Source organism: Dermacentor albipictus, chromosome 1 (genome assembly GCF_038994185.2).
Source record: "Dermacentor albipictus isolate Rhodes 1998 colony chromosome 1, USDA_Dalb.pri_finalv2, whole genome shotgun sequence".
Taxonomy (NCBI): domain Eukaryota; kingdom Metazoa; phylum Arthropoda; class Arachnida; order Ixodida; family Ixodidae; genus Dermacentor; species Dermacentor albipictus.
Window position 1 is genome coordinate 242,694,716 of NC_091821.1, and position 24,858 is coordinate 242,719,573.

At 47.7% G+C, this 24,858-nt stretch overlaps 1 protein-coding gene across 2 annotated transcripts in view; it reads right to left on the minus strand.

The window, feature by feature from the left end:
- The window catches only part of LOC135901604 (uncharacterized), a 185,698-nt gene that overhangs the window by 90,727 nt on the left and 70,113 nt on the right, over nucleotides 1-24,858 (minus strand). The window lies entirely within an intron of this gene.

Here is a 24,858-nt window from a genome sequence, read left to right on the forward strand (position 1 = left end):
CTCTGTGTGTCATATGACGGGCTTCTGACTGTAGCTGAATTGATAAGTTGCATTCGGGCGAAGCAACTGGCGGTAGTTTTTGCAACGCTAGGTCCGCCTGCAGCGAGCAACACTATAGCGTACTAGAATAACGATTATAAGTCACCTCTCATCTTTCTATTTCCCTTTTATCCCCTCCCCTAACTTACCAGCGTAGGACAGCCAACAGGATGCCTTCTTGGTTAACATCCCTTGCCTTCTCCCCTTTTCTATACTCCTCATCCCGTCTCGCTCCCTCTCTTTTTGCGCTCCCAAAAACAATATGCACATTGGCGGAACCGTGGCATAAGAATGTTCCGCCACTCTGGTGGAAACATTAGCCTCACGTGCGTCGTTTGACATGTTCACACAGCCTCTTTGTATAACGGCAATCATCGCTGAACGTAAATCTCACATGGCTACATGTCCCCTCTGCGGGATATTGCTCCGACGCCTTTTGTATGTACAGTTCAGTGGGGGAACAAATATGTAAAAATTTAGGAAGAGAAGAGAGAAATTCATCTAAAATAAAGGCTTAGGAAATTTTTCTGTCTATATAGCGTTTTCCAGAGAAACCTCTTGTGTCCACAATTAGTCGCGCAGACGCCTTCAAGGACCTTCCATGCAGGCTGCGGATGCTTGGTGCATGCTCCCGTTAGTTCTTTCTCTCTTCTACTTCTTCGTCTTCATTTCTTTCCCCCTGTGCCACGCACTCTGCTATCTAGGCTGTGCAGTGGCTGCGCCAGGCAGACGCGTTCTATTCGGCGCCTGCAGACAATCGACGGCCATTGCGACAGCGACCACTCCACCGTCGCGTCTTATAAAGCAGCAACCACGTGGTGCGCATTTCTACCGTCGCGGTGGCGTCGCCTGGCGTCGGCCCGTCCCTTGAGGTTGCGCGACGGCCGCGCTGTAATCACGGCCCACGTGTGCCCCAGGTGCTAACGTATGATTACTGAACAGTACGCATTAAACGATCGTAAAAAACGTATAGTAGTACACGATAGAGTGGTCATCATGCGTATATAACAAGGAGTTGCGGTACCGTACGCAATACGCTTCCTGCGGTTGGCGATTTATCCCGCGCAAGGTGGCGACTCGAATCTCGATGTAGCGGACATGCGTGCGCCCACTCCTGGGCGCCGGATCAGGAAGCGCGCGAAGACCAGTTAGCGAGCGGGGGAAAAGCGACGCGAGACCGGCGGCATGGCCGCGCCTCTGCCGCGGCTCGCGAGAGTTGGTATGCAAGGCCGCGCCGGTTGCGCCTAGGTCTCGGGTAATAAAACATATCAGGCCATCCCCCTGGGTCAGCGCTGCGGCGCCATTGTTTCAAGGTTCTCGCGCTCGTCTCCCTCTTAGCCGCACGGACCCGCGACTACCTTGTTGCCGCCACGGCCGGATGCACGCGTCCAGCTTTCGTCGTGTGCAACCGGAACCCCTTTCGCGTTTCGCGCGCCGGTGCTTGAAGAATGGCCGAAGGAGAGGCGCGCTCCGGCCTAATCTCGCCGTTGCGAATGAGGACGAGCGCGCGGGTTACGAAGTGACCGATTGCTTTTCTGGCCACATATCGCGACGCCTTTTCTTGGCGCGCGCATGATGCTTTATTGTTCGCTTATTGAGTGTGGCGCAATCTGACCCCGTAAAATGCGAGTGCAACTTTTTGCGGAAATGAAAAGAAAAAGGGACAGTGACGAAATCGTAATATCACTCCACAGTCAAGTCTGGAGCAATAAGCTCCATGCCTGTTCACTTTGTTCGTGTTCTGCGCTTTTAGAAACAACAAAAAAAAAAACGCTGACGTAGTACGTTTCTGTTCGAATCACTATAGCTTCGACCTTGATAACCAAGTACAGCTAAACGGCAGATGAAAATTTCTATAACGCGCTGTCCATGTAGAAAGGCTCTGTTGGGGTCACGATCCGAATACTGCAGTACTTAATAGTCATGGTCGTCTCCCGGGCATCCTTAATTTGTACTGTCGGAATTTCAATATGTCCTCAAGAAGATTTGATTATAAGACTAATTAGTGTGAATTTCATAAGGACTAATTGCGCATAGTGATCTGCCCTGCAAGTTGTGACCACTGCCTGGATAAATTAGGCTGAAAAGACGAAACTGCGCCGTCGGCAATTCATAAATCCGAGTCATAAGAAGTCAAGTAAAACAACACATAGAGCGTCTCACTACTTCCTGCCGCTTTGATACACGGTTTCCAGTGGTCTAGAGTGCAACTGTCTATCCGGAAACGCATTCCAGACCGCTCGGCACTCAAGCGAGGCGACCGCCGGCTGCAGCTGTACTGCAGCGAGACTGAAACTACAGGCTCAGCTGTTTCATTCACTTTCTGGTTTGTCGAGTATGAGCTGGCCTAGCATTCCTTCAATGTAAAGAAGTAAGAAACGAAATCAGTTCCGCAAATACCAGTTCCGCCTCCTCGTACGGAGTCATACGCCCACCAAGCACTGCTTCTTCCAACGCAGTTAACTTTATCACAAATCAGTCGAGGAGCGGACACTTTCTTCGCGTACCGGCTTGACCAAGTGGTGCGGAACGCGGTGCAATACGTGTTCTTTCGGTGGCGACTGATTGTTGCCAAAGGCAGCCGTGGAACGCGGCCGTGAGCACCAGTCAGACAGCGAGTCACTCGGGGTGCGTGCCTCGGGGACGCGGCTCTGCCTGGTACGGCGGCCCAGTACCGCCGCGCACCGTGCGTGTCACGTATGCGCCGGGCTTCCCTTGCTACGGCGCCTCGCTCTTTGACACCTCCGGTTTATTTCTTTTTTTAGCCGTGGGAAAAAACGTAAATTCAAAGGATGTTGCCGGCTGCGGAAAGCAGAGGTGATTCAGCGCGCAATTATGCCTCGATGTCGGCACACTAAAGGCGCCGACGCGTGGCCATCTCGCGGTGCCTTACGGGTACGGCGGCGTGCGAGGCACGAAGAAAAGCGCTTGCTGGTACGGCCTTAATACTCACCGGCTGCGCGCTCGCGACTCCGATATCCGAAGAGGTACTCCTACGCGGACGTCTAAGGAGACGGTAGGGCGAACGTATAAGCAGAAAACTACGGGACTATATTTAGCCTCGGCGAATGCCGGTTCCCCACACTCAGAGCTATAGGACCGAACAAAAACTTAACAGAAGCGGCTAGTCGAGCTGGCAGCGTGTCAAGGTTCTCAATATCGCCCGCCGTGTTTAAGCGTGTTGCGGCATGCTGCGACATGGAGCAAGAACTGTCTAACCCAACTTTCGCTCGCCGCGCCGGTGCAGGGCTCAGAGCCTGAATGCTCCCGTTTTCTCGAGTATATAGAACTGAATCAACGTGTGTTCGTCTGTTGACCCGCGCGTATGTACAGTTCTCCTCTAAGCGGGGCCTCAGGGTAATCTCCCTCGCACTTTATGCCGCGGCAAGAAAGCGGGCGGCCGAGCTCGCCACGGATCCTCCACCTTCGCAGGCAGCGAGGGAGTAGGTATACGGGGCGTGTGCATCACAGCGCGCGTCCAGGAATGGGCCGCATGGATCGCATCGCTCGTCTCGGTTTCGCACTTTCCCTTTCTCCGTCTGTGGCCACTTTCGTCCCGCGACGAGAGCCGTGCGAATTTTTTTTTTTTTGCTTTCGTACCGTTACGCACTTACGAGGAAGACCTGGCCCGCTGATTATGTCTATGCCAACGACCGGGACAGCCCTTGCGCGCCTGACTCACAGCGCCCACCATGTGGGCGAACGGGATCCAGGCAGGAGGACCGCAGAAACGGCGGAACAGCCAGGCCTCGCTGCTTCAATTAGGCCCGATTAATGGCCGGGTTTTCGCTCCCCGCGCTAACAAGTTTCGCGAAAGGTGCGCTGGCCCACATCGCATGCCGCGAGGCCTTTATAGGCCGCGGCACCCACGGTCGAGGATCAGACCGAGTGATGACCGAAAAAAGCCAGCGTCCCGCCGGTCGTCATCGCTGTCGTGCTCCCTCGTCTCGCTGCTGTTGACCTCCCGTATACACGGCTGTTATGCGGCAAAGGTTCACAACCGGCGCACGCTCGGCGACCACGCAATACGCTCACTGAAGGCACGCGTGCGAGGCAAATGTGATGCATGCGTTTTCCTCGGGTCGGAGCGTCAGAAGGCGGCTTCTCGTGGGCGTCAAATGCGAGTGCTGCCGCTCAAGTAGAGCTTTCGAGCAGGTGACCGCGGGCGCTCGTAGAAGTCCAGCGGATATTACGGTGCATCTCGGAGAGCTCTCAGCGGAACGGTCGATAGTCGGCGGCGAATGAAACGCGATCATTCAAGCGCGCGGTTTCGGTACGCATTATGCGCCGTGTTGAGCTGCACGCGCTTAGCGAGATTCAGAAACCTGTCACTCAAATTCGCCTTATTCATCCTCAAATTGACGTTGTAAGCGGGCGGTGGTGCTGAAGGCTGTACGCTCATAAGCTCATGCTTCATTAGTTGCCGAGTCTACATGAAGCTAATCCGCTGCAACCACCAACACAATTGTGAATACGTCTATTTAAAGGGTCGCATCGACTCATGTAAGCTTCAATCTCGTCTCTGTTTGGCTCGCCGTGGTAAAATACCTGGATAATTTAACTGCGACATGTGCAGCCTCTCTGCGCTATTAATAGAGGCCCAGTAGCTCAAGCTAGCGTAAGCTAACTTGCGCAATGACAGGTAGCATCAGTTTATTTCGTTGATTTTCGTTTGCTTCCTAGCAAATGGAGTGCACATACTTTGGTATATGCTGAAGTCATTCCTTTCGCTTGGCGCAACCGAACTCCCGAGTACAAGCGCACCCGAAGACGAAAGTTACGCGAGAGAATTCCGAGCGTGACGAGGTGAGTGAATGCTGCGTCTCCTATTGGCGCGTAGACTCATATGCATGAGTCTAAGAGACTCATGCATATGACCTTTACTTTTCTTACGTGGTGCAGCTCGTCCACGCTAGAGGAAGGAGTAAGTTCCTCCTGTCGATGTGCATTGGCGAGCTCTATTTTGAGACTACATATATAGTTGCGGCCGTGCCCTGCAACTGGTTCGACAAGTGCATGGTGCGCGCAATGACCAAAATGACGCAAGGGAAGGGCATGCGTGACGAGGTGAATGAGTGCCGCATCGACGGCATGTTTTTTTTTTTTTTTTTTGTACGCTACTGCTGGACAGCAAAGGAGGAAGCAACAAATTGCTTCGATAAGCGTATACGAAGAGTCGACTGCTGAGCTTGCAGAATGTGTACTGAGGAATTATATATTTTCGCTCCTCTAAAGGCCTCAAAGGGTCAATCCCGAGAAAGAGAACAGGGACGGCAGGAACGTTAACCAGTTGCTCGTGTATTGCTTTGCACAGAGGTAGGGGCTAAGGATACGTATACAAAAGGAGAAAGGAAAGTGTCAGAAAGGAATGCACGTACACATATGGCAGCATTCACTTGATCTCGTCCGCTATACCGCATTGCCTTTTGTGGCCTCCGAGATACATGCGTGGACGGCACCACGCTCAGAGCCCGTGCGGGGCTTAAAAATACCACCCGAGTTGCCAAGCAGCGAAGCTGCCCAACAATTAGTGATAATAAATTTGGAGCCGTCTTGTTCAAGAGCAGAGCAAAATAAGCCAGTTTAATGGGGAAAGCCTATTAACATTGTGAACAAGAATAATGTTTTACGCGTTGTATTCTTCTGCAAATATGAGCTGGGGACGCCATGTTGGATTGCCTGCAACAACACTCGTTTACAACGGTGTTTTGCCGCACTGTCGTCACTTGTTTCCGCGCAATTACACGTCATATGTGTCCAGCTTCAGATTTATCGCGCCCTATTCACCACGAATTTAGAATTATTGCTCTTTTGTGCGGGGCACAACCACTAAGAATAACATACACACACGTGTCCTGCAAAAAAGGGCACTTCGTTTCGTAGGCAACATAACCTTATGTGTGTGCGTGTGCGTGCGTGTGCGTGTGTGCGTGTGTGTCTGTGTGTTCTTTTTTTTTTTTACTCTACTGTGGAACCATTCTCCAAATGTGAACGGACAAAGGTCAGTAATATAAATGCGTTTCGCTTGCTGCATTCCTTACCGTTTGTATCGCTGAATTTTTGTTGTGTTCCTGAAATGCTTATTAGCGCCAAATCGTTAAGTGAATGATTCACGTTCCCGCTCCCAGAAAAGGTGGTTGGTCCCAGGTAGGCTCACTAACTAGCTATTGTAGTCATTGACACATAGAATACTTGCAACCTTCAATAAAAACCAAAATGAAATCGTCGATGTTAGCACATTCTCCCGGAAGAAAATGCGAAAATATTTCCTCAATAAGAATTAGTCGACGTTGTTTTTCTTTCTTTTTTTCTTTCTTAACACTGTTGCGCAAAGAGACGAAGGGACAGGATTTGATCGCGAAAACAACACACGATACCTGAGCGCGAACTGTCAACTGATACAACACACGACACTGAGATGCCGTGTGTTTTCTCGCTCAAGTCCTGTACTTCGTCTCTTTGCGCAGCAGCGTTAATTATATCGAACAAGTAGCCCACTGCGGAATTTTTCTTTTCCTTTCTTTCTTTTGATATTCTGCTATTTTTTTTTCTAGTCTTTAATTCCATGTGTACATTGTGCGTTTGAAGATGTATTCAGAGAGAGGGGGGAGAGAGAGATGTATTCATATTAACATTGTATAGCTGCTGTGACGCAAGATTATGACAATCATGCGTTTATTTCATACATTTATTTTTTTAGTATCTGTATAATTGTTTTATAATCTTATTTGTCTCTTAGGCTGTATTTATTTTATGGTTACTCAATCGTCTGTGTGTGCATCGTCGGTGGTTGGAGTCTGCTGCTGTCATAAATGGCCGTCAGGCACACTCAAGATGTTTGCAACAACTTTTCGTCTTAGTGACCTCTCAATAATTTTATTGAGCATAAACTTGCCTTAAAATGTAAAGTCCGCTTTTTGTGGCCATTAACTCGACCTATGAAATTGATTTTCGTTAGCATGAGATTCCACTTGTTTTCGACGCCATATGTTCGCGGTGTTTTCCCAGCCGCCAACTGCCGAGAACAAGTACACTCAAATTGCGTCTCCATAGGCGAACACCGCGATCGAAAGAGTTACGCCGGACGCCTAGCAATGCGTATATACTTGTCACGCTAAACGCACCAAGACCACAGGAAACGATTTTCTACTCGACGGGCGCCGTAGCTGCACGTTGCCGTCGTCCGGCGTTGCCCCCTTTCGGTCCGTCTATCCCTCTCCCAGCGCCACTGCGTCCGACTCGCATGCGGGCGAGTCGGACGCGCATCCTCGCGTCGTCCCGTTCGCCGAGCCGGACGTCCCGCGCAAGCCGCGGAGTCGGAGCTCGGGGATGAGGAGCAAGAGGGGGGCTGTACGCGCTCGTAATTGCGTGGCCCCCGCATTCCCATTCGCGACCTCGCCACGCACACTGTCGGCAGGGAAAGGCGCCGTTGGCGGCGTCTGCTCGTGATCGAAGTGGCCAACTCCGCCCCTCGCCGACGGTGTCTGTCCCGGCGGCGTGGTCCTCCGGCGGCGGAGGGCTGAAAGGCTCGGATCCGGCCGACGCATCCGGTCCGGCCATGCGGGTCTCGCGGAGGCCCTCGGCGGCCGCTGTCTTCCTCGTCCTCTCCGGCATTTCCTCCGCGTCCCGTTCACCATTACGCGGGCGCGCGAGAAGGGAAAGGCCGGCTTCCTGCGATTGTGCAGCGGTGACCGTCTTCGTGATACCGGCGCGCACGCATCGGTCGCCGGGGCGGGTCCCGGCCGCTAGCGCGCTGGGCGGGAGCCGCCGGAAAAGCGGCCACGGTTCCTGGCGCGGCATTCTTCCTGTCGCGTAACATGCCAAGAATTCGGCGCCCCGTACCGGTGGGAAATCGTGAGCGCGCAGCTCTCCCTCTCTCCAGCCGGCGATGCTGTGGTGGCCAGCGATATCGAGTACGCGGCGGCCCTTCCCAACGTAATTGTCTCGAGCTCCCGTGTTCGTGCGCGGTCGCAAGCGGAGCGCCGAAGAAGCTGCACTGATTAAGGGAGATTGCGTGCCGTAAAAGGATGCGCCCCTTGGTCGCCCGGAAATGGCTACTCACTCCGACCGTCGCCGGTGCCCACGCGTGCGTCGGGAATGCCGGAACGCGGCGCTCTCTCCGGGAAAGCGTCGCACCTGCTTCGCGCACTGCTCTATTTCTCGGAGGCCAGCATTAGCAAAACGGTTGCCCTTTGTAGTTGGCGCATGATCAATGGAAAGTCCGTGTCAGAGTTCAATCCGATATGCGGAGGAGCTACCTGCTAGGCGCATAGTATGTGCACCCTTTTGCGGATGGCGACGATGATAATTAGCGCGAACTCGTTTTTGTTAAAAGCGAAACTATGGCCTACGACGCGACGCGGGCCAGGTCTGGTCAGCTAATTATTAGTCTAGAAAATGGTTGGCAAACGTACGTCATGCCTAATCACGAAACGGCTGCGTATCGTGAGACCTGTGCAATTTCCTTCGTCGTGTACCTTGTATGTAACTTCCAAAAAGAAGTCTATAGAAAGTATCGTTAACAAGCTCCGGAAACGCTGCGTGATTGCAGTTTCAGATTTATGGAGAATGCTTTCCGAGACCGTGCGAAGTGATAGCGTCAAGCCTAGGTGGATTTATTTATTTATTATTATTATTATTATTATTATTATTATTATTATTATTATTATTATTATTATTATTATTATTATTATTATTATTATTATTATTATTATTATTATTATTATTATCGACAGTGATATGTCTTGGCACAGCCAGTTATCACATGTTTGTGGTAAGCTTCGGAGCGCGGCCTGGTTGTTTTTCCATATAAAATCCATTGTTCCTTTTCACATAAAGAAGAATGTTGCGCATGCTCTGGTGTACAGTATTCTCAGATATGGGATTACTGTTTTTGCTTTTTGCTCAGCCAGATGGCAAAACAGAGTTGACACTTTATTAAGAAACATACTAAGAAACATAGCATATAACGCCCCCTTTTCTGTGTCTGATAATATTTTCACAGCCCTTGGTCTTCCATGCTTTCGAACACTCTTTCTACAAACTGTAGTCGTGCAACATTTCTGGGACAGCAGTTTCAAAACACCTCATACAGCCTCCCGAAACCTGCGTAGTTCCATTCGTTTTAAGGTGCCGCGCTCTTCAACAAGGCATGGGGAAGCCAGGCGCTGTGTTTATGTTCCCCAAATTTTTAATGACTTACCAGAGGAAATGTTTTCCGCAACATCAAAAAAAAATGCTAAAAATCATGGTTCACGCATTGTAACACGGTTCCTATATGCCTGAAGAATGTTCATGATCAGGCACGAATTGTTAAAATACTGTTCCTTGCTCTTTATTTTTCATTTCTTGTTGATGTTACTTTTCGTAACTTTTTGCACCTTGGTCACTATTGATTTCATGTTAGTATTGTGTTGATATATTGTGTTTATATTATGTTCTTATTTTATGTTTTACTGCACGTCCGTCTGCCGACTTTGCCGGGCCAAGTCCCTCAAGCCACTAGAGGCTTTGACAGGCCCGTTTCATTGCCCTGTATACGTTATGTGCAATAAAAGATTTATTATTATTATTATTATTATTATTATTATTATTATTATTATTATTATTATTATTATTATTATTATTATTATTATTATTATTATTATTTCAGTGTATAGCTGCTACTTCCGCACTCCACACGAAACCTATAGGGCAGTACCCCGTCCGCGACAAGACAGGATCATCATGAGAACCGTAAAATGAAATGTGAAAGTTCAAAGAAGGCACCGGGCGACATATATCGAACGCGGGAAAGACAATTGTGCCACGACATTCCCTTTTTTATTTTTAAACATCGACGAAAAGCTGGCGCCAAATGCACCAATAGCTTAGAGTATGGGGGGGGGGGAGGGGTAAGCACAATATATATATATATATATATATATATATATATATATATATATATATATATATATATATATATATATATATATATATATATATATATATATATATATATATATATATATATATATATATATATATATATATATATATATATATATATATATATATATATATATATATATACACTGCCGCAGTTTGCTGGTTTAGCCATTCAAAGCCTACATCACACCACTTTATTTGTTGCTAGGGGTGTGCGAATAATCGAAACTTTCGTATAACGATCCGAGTGGTATCCTATTCGATTCGGTATTCGAATCGTATAGTCACTATTCCTAAATGCGAATACTTTTCGAATGTTTCAAAACGTGAAATGCGCGCAATTAAACATAAAATTGGAGCAAAACTGCGGTAAATTTTCAGCCCCGTGGACATAGTATGGACATAAAACGTGAGAACTTGTGTAGTGGGGCAGGCTACGCTGCTTAGGTGGGCATGTACTTTAAAAGTTATACAGCGATCATTCACACTCTCTGAAGAGTCATGTGCATGCGAAATAAACTACTTGTTCGCCCCTAACGCTCCATTAGTGTTTTAATGCGTAAGCATTTATTGGCTAATACCCCAACAAAATCTGTCACGCGGAAAGTCTAATGCCTTGCATATGCATAGAAATGCGTAATTTGCCATGTTAAGACACCTAATCGTTATAGTCGTGTAAATGTAGATGATTGGTAGATTGATAAGCGATAAGGGACAATTGAAACACACAAAAAATGTAGTAGCAACAACTTGATTTGGGTGAGCTGGTGTTCGTGTGGGCGAGTTGTTTTCGATCCTGTTCTCGTCTTCTTCGCGCTGTTTCAAGTTTTACACACACACACACACACACACACACACACACACACACACACACACACACACACACACACACACACACACACGCACACACGCACACACGCACACACGCACACGCACACACACAAAATTATTCAGAGATAGTTTTGTTTGGAAAATCGTGTCCATGACACGAAAAACGTAACATTTACCCATAGGGATACATAGGGCTCCATAGAATATGCATGGGGAAGACTATAGTATAGGTGTGGGCCAAGTTGAAATGTGGGGGTTGGCCACTTATTTATTTATTCATTTATTTATTGAAAAAACCTCGCAGGCTCCAGCAGGAGTATTGTGTGAGGGGGGGGGGGCGGGGAGGGTAAGATTTTACAGTAAACATCTTCATAAGTGACAGCGTTGCAAAGAATGGAAAGAGATAACGAGTACATGAGACGTATACTAAGGTACATAAAACGAGGTGATCGACGTTACATAATAGTTAGCGGAACGCGATATCGACTATCGGAACGAATGGCGACATTCACAATGTAAGGGGACATCATTTACCACCGTCAAATTTTGCAAAAGTAATGTAACGGTACATCTCTTGAAATTGGCAAATACAGAAGTTAGTGAGAAGCGTGTACATTATTAAGAGAAAATTAATGGAAGCAACTGGTCACGAAAAAAATAGCGGTTACTTCATGACGAAACTTAACGAAACTATCTATCTATCTATCTATCTATCTATCTATCTATCTATCTATCTATCTATCTATCTATCTATCTATCTATCTATCTATCTATCTATCTATCTATCTATCTATCTATCTATCTATCTATCTATCTATCTATCTATCTATCTATCTATCTATCTATCTATCTATCTATTTCTTTTTCTGTCCTTTTCTGCAGAACTTCTTCCATTGCATCCAGGTGTCAGTCAGCCAGTCGCACGAGAGTGAAAACTATCCACACAAGAGAAACCGCAGGAGCTGGGCCGAATCTATCTATACACGCATCGCAGACGGGCAGAATGGAGGTTTCTCAGCGCATCTTTAAGCGGTGACGTATTGAGGAAGCGCCAGACAAGGACGCTAATTTGGGAACGGGAAAGGGAAGATAGATAGTAACTTTATGGACGGGCAGCAGGCCAGAAAAAAAAAAGAGTGAAAAAAAGAAGAAAAAGAAGAAAACTGCGTCGACTGGGCTTTCTGTAATTGCGACTCAGTCGGCAAATGCGTGGGCTTTTTCGGAATCACGCAAGACTCCCTGCCCTCTCATTTTTTTCTTTTCTCGCGCGCTGTGCACACACGCTGCATGCTAAGCGTACGCCTCTGTCGTCCGCTCGGCCGCGCTCCTGGTCCCTTATTCGTTTGCCCAAAACCGCCCCGCGGCGATGCGCGCGTTTCCGTTGAGTTCACCGTTGTAACATTGCGGTTAATTTTTATGGTCTCCCCAAAACGGTAGCGACAAGGTGTCACTGTAGAATTTGCGCTTAGTTAGACCCGCGCACGTTCTTTTACGACAATTGCGTTGTGAAAAAGAAAAAAAGAAAGGTAATGTAAGATCTTTGGACATGGTTGAGGTTTGCAGTTTATGTAAGTGGGATCTCCCGAATGGTAGGGCAGTCTGCAGTTGGACACATGTACTATATGTAAACTACATTTGCTACTCTTGATGCTTTCCTTTTTTCTTCTCTTAGTCTTATATATGAAGAACTTTATCAAGCAACGTCACATACGGTGACCCTCTGTGACCCTCGGTGCCTGTGTCGAATAGAATTGGGCGCGTTTTGTAGACCGCACGGCAACAAGTGTCACGCTATGACAGAAGTGGTTCACTCTCAGGAGCGCCGTGTCAAGGTGACCTCCGTCCACTTCTGCCGTAGTCCAACGTCATTCACGGGCGCCACTTTTCTTTTCTTTATTATTTTTAAAAAAAATTTTAAGCGAATCCAAAAGGAGCCCTACCACGATGCGTTGAGAGGTGTTTTATTCTCTCTTGCGATACCACTGGCACCTTGCACCCGGCCACAGGGCGCCACGATGCTTTCACTTATCACCTCAGCGTCGCCGACATGGTCGAGGAACGTGGAAAGAAAAGAAAAAAAGCAAAAGAACGGCATTAAAAGTGACAACTACCAACACTTGGTAGGTCGTTCGGTGCTACGCACTGAGCTCTCCCGGGCTAAAGCTGGGAAATGTTCGCCGTTTCAATGCCGAATCATACAGAGGGTGCATACTTGGCCATTTTCAGATGTCGTAAATCTTTGCCTTGTGATGAGCGATCGGAAATGTTACGGCAAATGTTTGTCCTGTCGCTCCCAATTTGTTTCTTCCGCTCTCTAGGTTGTGTGTTGTGGCGCTGCTGTAAACTGTTAAAAGCTTGAGCGCTAGCCGCCTACAACGCCTTTTCTTATTTAACCTTATTTAATGCAAGGGACGAGGTTCTGCTAAGTTCTATGTGGCCTATCGTGACTAAAATCTTTCTTTTTTCTTCTTATTCATGATAAGTAAGTAGTATTCAATGAATCCAGTCGCTGTGCTCTATAGTATCTTCCAGACTGAAATGCCACAATGTCACTGCCGGCGGCAATTCAGTGATTTAACACACACACACACACACACACCAAGATATATATATATATATATATATATATATATATATATATAAAATTAGCAGGGCTCATTATAGGCACGGCGCTCCTTGTATGCTCATAGCCTAGTGAAACAAGCGCTAGATCCCCTGTTTCTATTTATTTTACTCCAAATAAAAGTGACGTAACATGCCCGCGCCGCTGCGTCGGGTTGCCCCCTCCAGTGTAGGCCGAAAATTCGCGCGTTCGCCTCTGGGCATGGTTGTAATCGAGGTACGTCGAATGTTTGCTGCGCTCACGTCTGAGCGATGGAGGCTGGTTCGTGCAACGCTGTCACCCTTCGCTTCCACTTCAGCGTAGATCCATTAATGCTAATATGGCACGGCGGGACGGTAAGCACTGGCCCTTACGAACGTGGGGGCGGTTGGGAAGCGGCGCTGGCCCGTCGGCGCGCTGCATGACGTGGACATGGGGCTCGCTGTTACGCGACCGGCTGAAACCGCGCGGCCGATCCCTGGACCGTGATCGCCTCCCACGTGCATCTTGCGGTAACTGCACACAACTTTCGCGGTAGCCCAGTTGTTCCGTACGCAGAAGGGTGTACAATTAGGCGCTGCAGGCGTGTTTTCCGGGACACGCGCTTTGCAGGGAATTCCTGGGCAGAAAGGCGCGCGCCGCCTCGCGTCGACACTGCGCGCCTGTGTTTTCCTCTTTTGTGGTCACTTTGAAGTCGTGCACTCTCAAGGACGCAAGTGGACTCGAAATGCGCGCTGTGCTGACCTTCGCGCCCTTGCGCACTGTCGGCTGTGGCGGTTCAACGGTAAACTTGCGGGTAGCTACCACCCAGAGTGGTCCCGTTAGATGTAGTCTGTATGCACATGGCGCTTCTGTGTTTGCGCAGAAATATTACTGTGACTTGCTGTACTTATAACGCTTTCGAAATCTCGAGCATGTGGCGCCCGGAAAGGCGTTGTTAACGTTCTTCCCTCTCAGCTTAAGATACCCGTCACCGAGGCTCAGTACCTGCGGCGTTCCCCCTTATGGGCGTCGTTATCGCCGACCCCGCACCTAAGCACACAGGGAGGCTGAATATGGAGCCAGAACGAAGCCATGCGTAGTGGGACCACAGTGCACTCTTCAAGGAAGCGCGTGTAGAATCACATTCATTCATTCATTCATTCATTCATTGTGATGACGATTTGCGCATGCTGCCGAGGACGCAACCACGCAGAAACCGCTTCCCGCTCCATGCGCGCCAACAAACGGTGCTTTTCTTTTTTTGACCTCCTTTTTTTTTTTTCCAACATCGTCATCTTTTATCTATACGTTGACCGCGTCGTCCACCGCCCGGGAGGTCTACGGCGTGTGTGTGTAGGGGAGATTCCTTTCTGTCCGTTTTCATTGTTAAACTGTGTCTAAAGCACAAAGCACATAATTAGTTATCAAAGTTGCAAAGAGCCTTTGATCGCATTTTTTAAAATCTTGCGGGCATTCGGAAGTGGATGATGTTGTGCTTGGTGTATTTCGCGGACTTAAGGTAAGCAACACTGACAGTGCGCACCCAAATCTGGGATTCGCGGATGGTTTCGCGGAGCAACAACATAGTAAATGGCGTGCTTTGTGAATGTGCCACGGACGCCACGTGCCAAACAAGCCTGTTAAGTGGAAACGTCTTCCGACTAGCCGATACATTTGCGGACGAGTAAAACAGCATATAAAATATAATGCTTGAAGCAGTGATAAAGACATAAAGCACTGTGATTAACGTGCCTACGTCACTGTTATTAAAGTGCCCAGATTACAGTAACTTGTGCCAACTACGGTGAGTCATCTACTTAATACTAATAATGTAGGCGAATAACACAGACTGCGCTTGAATTGCATTGCAGTAACGGAATCTTTTCCCCCGTAGAAACGAATGAGTGTACGTAGGTGAGATAAGAGATAGGAACCATCCGCTTACTGGAGCTTTACAGAAGTTGCTATTGTAAACAGAGGTTGAAGAACCTTTCTGCGACGTTGTGAAAAAGTCCGAGTTCTCGAATGGGCTAAAAACAAGGGGGCACACTGCATATTAAAACCGGTTACATGGACTAGCAGGAAACCGGTTTTAATATGCAATGTCCGGCTTAATATGCAATCTGTCTGTTTCATCATCTAAGAGCACCAATGGCTCAGTTTATGATGGTGAGCACGAAATGGCCACAGTGACCTACTCGTACTTCATAGGCCGGTAATCAATAGAGGTAAATTTGGGCCATCACAAGTGACTGAAGTTATTTTTTGAGAGCATTATCGGCTACTAAGCGCCACAAACGCTTGTAACTGAAATGACGCCGTGAAGCAAACGTTAGTTGCCGGCTAACACTTTTTTTTTTAGCACGAGCACATTGCTATACAAGCATTTCTTTTATTTCAGTGTGTTAGAAGCGCGACCATAGTTAGCTTTAAACTGTTCGTAGACGAATTTCTCTACACGTTAAATACACCAGATTAGGTCCGCTTCACATGATAGATAGATAGATAGATAGATAGATAGATAGATAGATAGATAGATAGATAGATAGATAGATAGATAGATAGATAGATAGATAGATAGATAGATAGATAGATAGATAGATAGATAGATAGATAGATAGATAGATAGATAGATAGATCCTACCGACCATGTCCGCAACCAGTTGGTATATTGCATTGCCTGTCCTTAGGTTCGGTCTATCTTTTTATTCCTTTATTAATGCGATCAGCATTATTTGGGAACATCGTCCAGTTTGCGGTCCGCCCGCCCGCCCGCCCGCCCGCCCGTCCGCCCGTCCGTCCGTCCGTCCGTCCGTCCGTCCGTCCGTCCGTCCGTCCGTCCGTCCGTCCGTCCGTCCGTCCGTCCGTCCGTCCGTCCGTCCGTCCGTCCGTCTGTCTGTCTGTCTGTCTGTCTGTCTGTCTGTCTGTCTGTCTGTCTGTCTGTCTGTCTGTCTGTCTGTCTGTCTGTCTGTCTGTCTGTCTGTCTGTCTGTCTGTCTGTCTGTCTGTCTGTCTGTCTGTCTGTCTGTCTGTCTGTCTGTCTGTCTGTCTGTCTGTCTGTCTGTCTGTCTGTCTGTCTGTCTGTCTGTCTGTCTGTCTGTCTGTCTGTCTGTCTGTCCGTCCGTCCGTCCGTCCGTCCGTCCGTCCGTCCGTCCGTCCGTCCGTCCGTCCGTCCGTCCGTCCGTCCGTCCGTCCGTCCGTCCGTCCGTCCGTCCGTCCGTCCGTCCGTCCGTCCGTCCGTCCGTCCGTCCGTCCGTCCGTCCGTCCGTCCGTCCGTCCGTCCGTCCGTCCGTCCGTCCGTCCGTCCGTCCGTCCGTCTGTCTGTCTGTCTGTCTGTCTGTCTGTCTGTCTGTCTGTCTGTCTGTCTGTCTGTCTGTCTGTCTGTCTGTCTGTCTGTCTGTCTGTCTGTCTGTCTGTCTGTCTGTCTGTCTGTCTGTCTGTCTGTCTGTCTGTCTGTCTGTCTGTCTGTCTGTCTGTCTGTCTGTCTGTCTGTCTGTCTGTCTGTCTGTCTGTCTGTCTGTCTGTCTGTCTGTCTGTCTGTCTGTCTGTCTGTCTGTCTGTCTGTCTGTCTGTCTGTCTGTCTGTCTGTCTGTCTGTCTGTCTGTCTGTCTGTCTGTCTGTCTGTCTGTCTGTCTGTCTGTCTTATTATTGTCTGTCTGTCTGTCTTATCTTATTAGTAGAGCGTCGAGCTTCTGTACTGAGGGAACCGGATTCGAAACCAACCGTCGGAGCAACTTGGGTTACTGAGTATGTGCCACTGGGTATGTGCACTGGGTATGTTCCACTCTTAAATAAATTTAAAAAACAGTCCGTTAAACATTTATTGGTGCTGGATAACAGCACAAAAGATAATCTTAATTGTCTAACAATCTATTCAGACAATCTTGTCTGAATACATATAGATGATGAAGCATCCTTATTCACAAGTAATGATGGAGTCGTTATAAACGGAATTTGGCGCGCAAAGATGTTTCTACGACTTCCTTCGATGTTTTCTATGCGTGGCATTGGCTGCAAAATGCTGGCCGCCGTGGAGAATAGAAGCGTTATCGCGACTGTAAGTGTTCTTTGCACCTCACCGATCTCCCACTCTACTTTTTTTCTTTGTCAAGATATACATACTTGCAGTAATCTGGTAAATACTGCACTGCGCGGCAGCACCAAATGGACATCTTCCTTCCCTAATATGTCGAGACCGTACCTGGCCGTTCATCAGAGCATCTCTTTCGGCCTCGCTGTTTAACGCCCAAGGTTTTCTCGGGGGCATCCCTGATGCAGTGTGGGCAGTGCTCATGCGCCTCACGTCGACCAGGGTGGTTTTCCTGCTGCATTGGCGATAAATCGCTCGGTACGTGATTATTGTATTCAGAAAATTGGAGAGCCGAGCCTCGTGAAAAGTCTGCAATAGCTCAGGCCGTTTTCCGGTCCGTTCAGTGAGGCTTCTCTTTGTGTCTCTTTTCTTCGTCACCCTTTACTCGGATGTTGGTGGGCGAAACTTTGAATCCACTACCTGGGCAATTCTTCGGAGGGGAAAAAAAAGCGGGCCTATCTGTTGTCAGTTGAGTGTTTTGTTATGGCCGGACTTATCACAGGAAAAGGACGAACAGAAAACACTGATTAAGCATTATTTCTGATCGCTTAGCTCCTGGGGGACTATACACAGTGCCAGCTATGCCTCCGAGTCGCCTCCCTATTCTCGGGGCACGTATTAGAGACGAAATAGCCAGGCTTGTTGCGCATTGCGAAGCTAAGTGATGTATGTCGAAACACCGACGGGCTTTGGCTTCGTTACAGACTTTGCACACTCACCACGCTAATCGTAATCCACGGAGGAGAAATCATTCTGCCCCATGAGTCAGTTCGACGAGCAAAAGCCTGACATGTGAAACACGGGGGAGTATTTTACTCCGTACATATTCCAACCTTGTCATCGCTCAATCCTTCACCTCTCCTCACGGCCCGTATTTATCCAGCGGAAAAACCGATTCGGCAATTCGTTGGCGGCTAAACCGTATTGCTATGAATTTAAATACGCCCCCTCCCGATTTCATGGCTAGTAATAACAGCGATGACATCGTGACGTGGACTTCTAGTTATCCGGCGGCGGCGGCGACGCCACGAAGCAGGCTCCTCTGCGAACCGCTTACTCGCGGAAGCGCAACTGTACGCGCAACGGGCCCGCACGAGTCGGATGCTGCGAGAGCTACTACACATGTCTGGCGCTCTCTTGCGACAAAAAAACACTCGCTTCGCGGGCCCGTCTGGTACGCGCCGCACCGCAACTGGGGAAACCTATGACCGAGCCGTGCGCGGCTTTCTTTAATAATGCCATAATGCTACGACTTGGACACCAGCGGCGGGAGAGCTGCAGATCGGGGCGACAAATAAAGAGTCGCTCTTTGCCGCCGACCGCGTTTTCCAGCGCCAAACGCGATGCCTACGGGCAGCGCCGCTCCTTCCCTCGCCCTCCGAGTCACCTGCTTTCCACGGATGGCGTCACGTCGCGTCACGCTGGAACGCAAGCAGCGATTACGTCACACCGATGATGTCGGTGACGGCGCTCGACGACGCAAAAAGGCGAAGGCGAAGCGCCAGCGACAATCAGGCGACACCTGTCGGTAGCATGGCGAACTGGATCGTCGCCACGATCAAAGCGCCGCTACTTGTTAGGCGCGGCGCCTTGCGTAATCGAGGGTGTGGGGGAGGGGAAGCAATTTGCGAATAAAAGAAGAATCCGCGAGGAAACGTGGACGGAGCGGAAAATAAACGTCGTGTCGTCACTTCGTTTTTTCCACGCGCGGAGGGCTCCTTCTAGGAAATGCAAGAAATAAAACAAAAGACGCGGAAAGCACACGCGGATTTGTTTATACGGCGCACGTAACGGCTGCGCCTGAGTGGCGCGTCAAAGCTGATGCGCTTCTAATTGATACAATGGGAAAACGCCGCACGCATGCCGCTTGGAAAAGCGCCCCAAATCTTACGTCACCGATAGACAAAACATTTCTTAGGGAATTTGTTTACTTCACACATCGCAATCCGAAGACTAAGCAGAACGGTAGAAACGACAAACAGTTGCGATTTGAAAGTTGGCGATGAGGTAATTGATTTATTTTAAGGACCAGTGTTTGGCGACAGAATATATACAACGGTGACTCAAGAAAATCATCACAGACAATGACAACTATCCATACGCGCAGTCTACAACAGTTTGAGTGGCAAATGACAACAAAAAGTTTGTGTAAATTTCTGCCGCGGAGTCTCGGTGACTATCATGTTCTGCTGCTGAGTACGAGGTCGAAGGGCAGAAAAAAAAATCGATATTAACTTGCTTAGAAATCTGATGGTACTGAGTTCGAGACTGGTAGTTAATTAGCATAAAGAAGGAGTGCCGAGAGAGGTTAGCGCGCGCGGTATAGCTTGATCGTATGCCTATGTATGCCGAGTTTGATAAACGAGTTCTTAAATATGTTTTTGCACTTACGTTAATTTTGCCCTAGTAACCATGTGAGTGCGCTGCGAGAGACACTGGTGCTCCACTCATCATCTCCCTCCAAAAGTGTGCTTCGAGAACGTCGGAAAATTAAAAGCAGTCGTAACGGCTATGTACCTCGATACTGGGGCCGATCTCAGGATTCCTAGCAAGCGGATAAGACTGCAAAGAGTAGCAGCTACATAATAATAATCATCGTCATCATCATGCGCCGACAAGACCACCTGACCATCTCAAGGCAACGCCATGTGCTACGAGAGACGCCGCATCTCCTTAAAGCCCGGACCACACATACGCTCGCGGACGCGCGCATGCGCAGACAGTGCTGCACGGCTCGTACGTCTGGAAACGCGGTGCGATCTCGGCGAACAGCTCCTCGCTGTTCTCGCGCGTTTAAGCTGCCTCGCGTCGGCGCGCCTGGTTACGTGGCTGGGGCGCGGTAAATTCGACTCTAGGCGAGGCAGATTTAAATCATGCAAGAAAGTGCTTAATCCTTCCTTTTTGTGCTGCTCTAACAGCTCTAAAAACATAACGATTACTTTTGTAGATATCGAAGCATTTTGGAACACTGTCAATAACAAAGTACGAAGTGGCGTCTTCCAAGGCGCCTATGAGTGAGCCCAGTGAGCGCGCGCTGTCGCGCGTCCTTGTGGGTGCAAACCGCCACTCCTCGCGAGACGCGGCAGGCGCAAGGCGCGTAGCCGCCAGCTTGCGCGCGTCCACAAGCGTACGTGTGATCTGGGCTCAACGTGACCCTACATTCACTCGCGTGAACGTTTTTGCATGTCGACGTTGCGTGGAATCGAACCGTCCACCTTGTGCTGAGCGGCAAAGCGTGATGCACATTGACTCATCGCATCGAGCATTCTGAAATTGCAAAATGTCCAGCAAAGTTATTATTAAATGTTCAATTGTGACTATCGTTTATCAATAAACGATAAGAAAAAAAGTTAGTATACCTTCAGTGCGGTAAGATATGTCACCAGGCAAAATAGCCCTTGAATAAATCAATCCCCACCACGATATACAAAATGGCAATTAAGGCTCTACCACGTAATGTGTCTTTTTGAAATTGTCTAGCAGTAGCGGCCTTAATCGCTGATAGGTCATTTCTCTGAGCACTTTAAGTACGTTTTATCTGTTTAACGCACCAGAAACAGGCGCAGAAATAGAGGTGTCTCGCTATAAACATAATGAATGAGAACTTGTATTTGCAGCAGCTGCCAGGATTACGTTGTCAATGCTTTATAGGGCTCTTGCAGTTTACGAGTGAGCTGATTTATTTATTTATTTATTTCGGATACTTTCCTGGCCCGAAGGCATTACAGAAAGGAGTGGTAAGTGAACAAAAAAAGTACATCATTATACAATAATAGGTATTACAAAACGGCAGAAAATACAGCAGTTTTGAAGTTGCCAACGTCGGAAATGGCAGCGATGGAGGGAGGAAGGTCGTTCCAGTCGGCGCTGGTTTTAGGAATAAAAGAACCATGACACATCTTTGTTCTAAAATATGGAACACCAACTTTAAACATGTGATCGAAACGGGATGAAATGTATGAAGGGCGAGTAATAAGATGATCCTTTAATAGTGGGTTGTGGTGATACAGCCTGTGGAAAAGACACAGTCTAAAACATTTACGGCGCAATGAAAGCTCCGGTAATGTAAGTGTGTTTTTCATGGAAGTAATGCTGGCGTAACGGGAATAGTTAGATAAGATAAAACGTGCTGCGCGATTCTGGATGGATTCTAGAGTGTTTATCAGTGTGATTTGATGGGGATCCCATACGGTGGATGCATATTCTAGCTTTGGTCGCACTAATGTTTTGTAGAGGGTAAGCTTTAACGGCATAGGCGCAGCAGAGAAATTTCGACGCAAGTATCCAAGAACCCGGTTAGCGTTATTAGTGACGTGTTTGATGTGCGTATGCCATGATAAGTTACGTGAAATATGGACACCTAGGTATTTGTACGAGTTGACGGATTCAAGAGAAGTATCGTGAAGTAAGTAAACACGCGTATTGTCAGTGTTAGTGCGGCTTGATACATGCATTGTTTTACATTTATTAACGTTTAGTCGCATGAGCCATTTATCGCACCAGTTGGATATGCTTCTAAGATCGTCTTGAAGCCTATCAGTATCAGTGTGGTTAGTTATTTTGCGATAAATGACGCAGTCATCTGCGAAAAGCCTGATAGATGAATGGGAAATGCATTTAGGAAGGTCGTTTATGTAAATGAGGAAAAGGAGGGGTCCCAGTACCGATCCCTGTGGTACACCCGATGTTACGGAAGTGCGAGAGGATGAACATTCATTAGCTGAAACGTACTGAGTTCGATTAGACAGAAAGCTTTTAATCCAGTTTAGTACATTAGGGTCAATGTTAAGCATGCTAAGTTTAAGAATGAGAAGATCATGTGAAACAGTGTCGAAAGCTTTTGCATAGTCCAAAAACACGCAGTCTACATCGAAGCCCATATCAGTATGGGTAAATAGGTCATTAGTAAAACATATGAGTTGTGTTTCACATGAAAATGTTTTCCTGAAACCGTGTTGTTCAGTCGAAAAGAAGGAATTAGACTCAAGGAAATCAATCAGATGAGAATGTATAATATGCTCCAATATTTTGCATGGTATACTTGTCAGTGATATAGGACGATAGTTTTCGGGGGAATGAGTGTTACCTGATTTAGGGACCGGAACAACCTTGCCAACCCTCCAATCGCTTGGAAGAACTGAGGAACCTAGAGACTGGGAAAAGAGCATCGAAAGCATAATGGAAGAATATGGTTCAGTAATTTTAAGCATTTTACAGTTAATTGAGTCTTCACCTGATGAAGAAAATATTTTCAGGTTATCGATCAACTTTTGTATGCCGACCCAATCTATATAAATGGAGTTCATTGGTAAATAGGAGGATTTAGTTACCGACGGTAGAGTGGCAGGAGCACATTTGTGAAAGACAGAAGCAAATACATCATTCAAAACGGAACAGCACTTGTTCGGAGGGATCGCGACATTGTCAGAACGGGCTAGTTGGATTGTTTTGCTTTCTTTGCCACCAACAATATTCCAGAATTTACGTGGATTAGACTGCAAAAGTGATGGGAGGGTGTTATCGAAAAAAATCTTTTTTGCGTTTGTAATAGCGATAGTATATTCTGCGTGAATGCAATGATATGCTGCCCAGCGTTCGGGAAGATTAGATGCTTTGGCGCGACGAAAAATACGTTTCGTTTTGTTGCGCAGACGGCGCAGAATTCCAGTAAACCATGGCGAGGAAGGACTCGAAACAATCTTTCTTTTAGGTACATAGCGATCCATTAGTGTTAGCAGTTTGTTCTTGTACAATGACCAGTTCTCTTCAACGGTACGTTCAAAAAAGTTGACTGTGTAGTCAGTAATGAATGATTCTAGCTCATTTAAAATGGATGTGGTATCGGCGGCATGGTAATCACATATAGTTTTAACTGTTTTCTTCGAGCGAACTTTCTTCTTAAGTGTTAAGTGGAGAAGCGAGTGGTCACTTATTCCTGTAAGGTATGTTGGAGGAGAAACCAAATCTGGAGCTGTTGTAAAAAAGAGGTCTAAAGTATTAGACGAAGTGCTGGTAGTGCGTGTGGGTTCATGAATCAGCTGGGTTAGATTAAAATCAGCGCAAATGTCCAAAAAATGGGTGCACTCGGAAGATGACTGCTTAAGGGAGGAAACACCATTTTGCCACACTATGTTTGGAAAATTGAAATCACCTCCCGTACAAAAATGAGTGTTGATTAACCATTGATATATTGTTGGGGAATTGTTGAAACAACTGACTTCAACAAATTTTCAAGAGCAATTGAATTCACTCAACCCTTGCACAACAATATTACCGTTGAGTGTTCTCAATAAACAATTTATTGGGTAATTTGTGTTGATTTTTCTAGTTGTTCTTTTGTTGTGTAGCAGTTGAGTCCAGTATACAATAATTAGGACTCGCATATGAAGACATTCCAAACATGGTTTGCGATGAGTTCCAACCTCATTCCTGTCACTTTGCGGCAGGTAGGTTCTTCTTTCGCCTCGCTTTCATTAATAGAAAATTATGTGTGACCGATGGGGTGGAATCGAACGTCGGCCGTCGAGCCCGGTACTCTAACCAATAGGCCACGAGCGCGCGCATACTCCTCTCATTCGAAAGCCAGTGAGCTCTGAAATGCTTGGCGTGTGCACCGCGTGCCACTTCCTGGTGCTGTTGCTACAGCTGGCGCTTTGAAGCGCCTATCTCCGGGACCGCCCCACTTTCGTAGCCATTTTCGCTACGTAAAAACTGCAACGTTAGACTAGATTCATGACCGCCCAAGTTCATAACGATTTATTTCTTCGCCGGTGTACAAATGCCATCGTCGTTTTAACATACACTAGATGACATAACCATTGGTACGATCCGAAATGAGCACGTTTTGGGGAGCAGAAGAATGCGAAATTCACTTGCCAACACGGTGACTACGCGCATGTGGAGTTCCCCAAAAGTAGACACGGCGGCAGCGCGGCCGGCGATAAGACAGATGCCGACAGGCGACGACGCTACCTTCGAGCATCGGACGCACTGTGGGAACCGTAGGATGCAAGCGCGCACACGCTACAAACATACACGGGTGAGGTCTTCGAATTTCCTGCGACGTACCCTCTGTCCGTAAAGCAAATATAGTTTTTGTCCAATGTCCGTGGTACTAGAGATCAAAGAATGAACGCGCTTTGAGATTGCAGCGCGCAGCCGCTATAACCATTGACTTCAAAGAGCTTCAGATTTAGCAACAGCCGCAACAGTATCACAGCTAATCGCTGTATCTGCGGCTGCTCCCGTTTCTCGCTTTGCACGCAGCACGCGATTTATCTCGCCGAACGGTCGTCCTCTCCCAAGCCTGCAGGTCTCGTATGTTCAGTTAAGAACACGAAAGGGAAATGAAAGAAATACAGGTAACGGACGCTTATTGTACCTTACTT